This window comes from Protopterus annectens, chromosome 4.part1 (genome assembly GCF_019279795.1).
Source record: "Protopterus annectens isolate FY-2018-M chromosome 4.part1, PAN1.0, whole genome shotgun sequence".
Taxonomy (NCBI): Eukaryota; Metazoa; Chordata; order Ceratodontiformes; family Protopteridae; genus Protopterus; species Protopterus annectens.
The window spans coordinates 208,120,550-208,125,549 of record NC_056734.1 but is presented as its reverse complement, the minus strand read 5'-3'; positions in this window follow the sequence as shown (position 1 = coordinate 208,125,549).

Here is a 5,000-nt window from a genome sequence, read left to right as displayed (position 1 = left end):
CCAACCCATATAACATAGCTGGTCTCACTACCTTCTTGTAGACCTTCCCTTTCACACTTATTGGTACCTGTCTGTCACAAATCACTCCTGACACTCTTCTCCACCCTGCCTGTACTCTCTTCTTCACTTCTCTTCCACACTCACCATTACTCTGAACTGTTGATCCCAAGTACTTAAACTCATCCACCTTTACCACCTCTACTCCCTGCATCCTCACCATTCCTCTACCCTCCCTCACATTTACACACATATATTCTGTTTTAGCCCTGCTGACCTTCATTCCTCTCCTTTCTAAAGCATATCTCCACCTCTCCAGGGTCTCCTCAACCTGGTCCCTACTCTCACTACATATCACAATGTCATCTGCAAACGTCATAGTCCACAGGGCCTTCTGTCTGATCTCATCTGTCAACCTGTCCATCACCACTGCAAATAAGAAAGGGCTCAGCTGATCCTTGATGTAATCCCACCTCCACCTTAGACGTATCTGTCACTCCCACCGTAGTCCTCACCAATGTCACGCTACCCTCTACAGATCCTGTACTACTTTTACATACTTCTCTGCCACTCCCGACTTCCTCATACAATACCACAACTCCTCTCTGGGCACCCTGTCATATGCTTTCTCTAAGCCCACAAAGACACAATGCAACTCCTTCTGACCTTCTCTGTATTTCTCCAGCAACACTCTCAGAGCAAATATTGCATATGTAGTGCTCTTTCCTGGCATGAAACCATACTGCTGATCACTAATTATCACCTCCCTTCTTAACCTAGCTTCCACTACTCTTTCCCATAACTTCAAGCTGTGACTGATCAGTTTTATTCCTCTGTAGTTACTGCAACTCTACACATCACCCTTATTCTTAACGATAGGTACCAAAACACTTTTTCTCCACTCCTCAGGCATCCTCTGACTTTCCAAAATTTCATTAAACAATCTGGTTAAAAATTCCACTGCCATTTCACCTAAGCACCTCCATGCTTCCACTGGTATGTCATCTGGGCCAACAGCCTTTCCATTCTTCATCCTCTTCATAGTTGTCCTTGCTTCCTCCTTGCTAATCTGTTTCACTTCCTGATTCACTATCCCCACATCATCCAACCTTCTTTCTCTCTCATTCACTTCATTCATCAGCCCTTCAAAGTACTCTTTCCATCTACTCAACACACTCTCCTCACTTGTGAGTACGTTTCCTTCACTATCCTTTATCACCCTTAACTGCTGCACATCTTTCCCAGCTCTGTCCCTCTGTCTAGCCAATCAGTACAGGTCCTTTTCTCCCTCTTTAGTGTCCAATCTCTCATACAACTCTCCATATGTCATATCCTTAGCCTTCGCCACCTCTCTCTTTGCCATGCGTCTCATCTCCTTATACTCATGTCTACTTTCTTCATCTCTTTGACAATCCCACTTCTTCTTCACCAGCCTCTTCCTCTGTATACTCTCCTGTACTTCCTCATTCCACCACCAGGTCTCCTTGTCCTCCTTCCTCTGTCCAGATGTCACACCAAGCACCTTTCTAGCAGTCTCCCTTACTAGCTCTGCTGTAGTTACCCAGCTATTCGGTAACTCTTCACTGCCTCCTAGTGCCTGTCTTAACTCTTCCCTGAACTCCACCTCACAATCACCCTTTTTTAACTTCCACCATTTAATCCTTGGCACTGATTTCACACTCCTCCTCCTCCTCTTCTCGATCACCACCGTCATCCTACAGACCACCATTCTATGCTGCTTAACTACACTTTCCCCTGTCACCACTTTACAGTCTCCAATCTCCTTCAGACTAGCCCTCCTACATAGGATATAATCCACTTGTGTGCATCTTCCTCCACTCTTGTATGTCACCCTATGCTCCTCCCTCTTCTTAAAATACGTATTCACCACAGCCATGTCCATCCTTTTCACAAAATCCAGAATCATCTGACCTTCTGCATTCCTCTCCTTAACACCATACCTACCCATCACTTCCTCATCCCATCTGTTAACTTCACCATCATGCCCACTGAAGTCCGCTCCAATCACTAGTCTCTCACCCTTGGGTACACTCACCACCACTTCATCCAACTCACTCCAAAATTTTCTTTCTCATCCATCGCACACCCAACTTGTGGAGCATATGCACAAACAACATTCATCATTACACCATCAGTTTCAAGCTTCATAAACATCACTTTATCAGACACTTTCTTCACCTCCAAAACACTCTTGGCATACTGCTCCTTTAGGATAACCCCTACCCCATTTCTCCTGCCATCCACACCATGATAGAACAATTTAAACCCACCTCCTATACACCTGGCCTTACTTCCCTTCCATCTGGTCTCTTGCACGCACAATATATCAACCTTCCTTCAGTCCATCATATCAGCTAGCTCTCTCCCTATAGCAGTCATACTGCCAACATTCAAAGTTCCTACCCTCACTACTACACTCCTAACCTTCCTCCTCTCTTCTAGCCTAAAGGCATGCCTTCCCCCTCCTCTTCTCCTTGGGCCAACAGTAGCCCAATGTCCGCCAGCACCCTGTTGGCTAACAGTACTGGTGGCGGTCATTGTTAACCCGGGCCTCAACCTATCCGGTATAGAAATATGAAATGTTCTCCGCATAAGTAATTTGGCAGAGGTTTTACGCCAGGTGCCCTTCCTGACGCAACCCTCCCCATTTAGCCGGGCTTGGGACCGGCACAAAGAAATGCATTGGTTTATGCATCCCCAGTGGCTGGGTTTATACAAACAATTTTTGAATTTATACAAACAATGATAAAAAGAAATAACACTTGTTGAGTTTACACAACAACTGGACACATCCATGTCATGCCATAATGAACTGAAAATTCATTTAAGATATGTGCAGACATTTCATATTTATTTACACTATGCATGACTGGTGACAGTCAGCCATAAACAACTTGATTTACATAAAAAAGGATTTATACCTGTGGTAGAAAGTCAGTAAAAAGTTCAGGCCTAGTATCAGAATTATCACAGATTTTTTTGATAAAAAAATACTGTATTTTTTCATCAAAAACTGAGATCAAGAACCAGATATTCCACTATGAAATAAAATGCATGACAATCAAATGGGCATTGTCTTCATTAAGTATTACTTTCTCAACTGAGAGCTGACATTGGTAACAGGCCATGCTGCACTACAGTGGCTGAATAGACAGCAAGGTGGGAGTCAGAAACTATATGGATGGGCCATTCTCCCTGCAACCCTTTAATTTCACTGTGAAACACAGACCAGACTTGAATAACCATAATGCAGATAGCCTGGCTTGGTCTCACAGCACAACTATTTATCCTAAAATCAAAAACACTATGGTTTCAATAGTGTTTTGGGAGGCATTCTCAAACATTACAGTGGTTCACATCAGAATGATGTATAACAAGGATTGTAATGTAAATACTTGCAAACAGAACTTTTGCTTTAAGATGGGAGATACTTTTTTTCTATTAGTTTAAGAGCATTCCTGCAAAGTTCAATTAATATAAGCAATTATGTAAGTAAATGCTGTATAAAAAAGGGGGCCACAGCCCTTGCAAATCAAATAAGCTGACCTTTCATGTAGGGTAATGGCTGCATGGATCATCAGCCTTAGGCATTATCATGCTGTAAGGAAGAATCTTTACAGATTATTTAGAGGTGACCTGAATATTTCCCTGTGACTGTTTGAAAGTAAGTGTTGTTGTAATCAAAACATCTACCAGAGTTGAACTCTGGGACTTAGGAAAGAGGTATTTTGCATGTTATTTGATTTGTTCAGAAAGTTATTTTGGTGAGCTTGGTTATAGGTTCATAGGTAGGTACTAGGCTATCTGCCCGAGGGCATTTATAAGCCTAGCCAGAGTGTGTCGGCTTTCACCACCCCATTGATTAATTAACTGATCCTCTGTCAAGGAGAGCCAATGAAGTGATTCCAGGGGTGTATTTTCTGTTACCCATCCACTTGTGAAGGTTTGAAGAGTATTAGTGAGGGGCTCTGCCTGATGTAATTTGGAATTTTGTTCGAAAACATGGGGAGTCTCTGTGATAGGAATCTATTTCTCCAGCATGTTCTATTTATTGTTGTGGCGAGGTTTAGCTCACTAGAGTGCATGGCTCGCAGTGACTTGGATTTCTTAGGTGGAGCATGTCCATCAATTCTGAGTTGGACATGGCTTTGTAAGTCAGGCAGAGATCACCTCTGAGTAAGCGATATGGCACTGAGCACAGCCGGAGTTTTTTTCAGTCGGGCTACATAGGACATATGTTTGAGGCCAGTAATCCTCTTGGTGAGGTACTTTTGTGGTCTTTCCAGCTGTTGAAAGTGTCTTGCGAGGTACATCCCAAATTGGGCATTGTACTCTATGATGGGTCTAATGAGTGATGAGTAGAGGGGCACTATAACCTCTTTATTTCTAGATTAGGTTCATAGGTTCATAGGTAGGTACTGCTATTGGCCCTAGGGCCTATATAAGCCTAGACAAAAATGTACCCTGGCTTTCGCCATCCAAGAAAATTATTCTCCTGTGCCCCTGTCAAGCAGAGCCACAGAAGTGATCCCTGGGGTGAATTTCCTATTTCCCATCCAGTCATCAAGATTTTTCTTTAAGAGTGCTAATGAGGAGCTCTGATTGACATAGATAGGTAGTCTGTTCCAGAGTATGGGAAGTGTCTCGGACAGGAATCTATCCCTCCAGCATGTTCTGTTTATTGTGGTGACAAGGCTTAGGTCCATAGAGTGTGTAACTTGGATGGATTGAGATTTCTTTAAGTGGAGCATGTCCAACACCTCTGGGTTTGACATAGTTTTGTATGTTAGGCAGAGATCGCCTCTGAGTAGGCGATATGTGACAGAGTAAAGCTGGAGTTTTTTGAGACGGTCTGCATAGGGCATCTGTTTGATGCCAGTAATCCTCTTTGTGAGGTATTTCTGTGGCCTTTCCCATTGTTGTAGATGTCTTGTGAGGTACATACCAAAAGGGCCGTTGTACTCTATAATGGGTCTAATGAG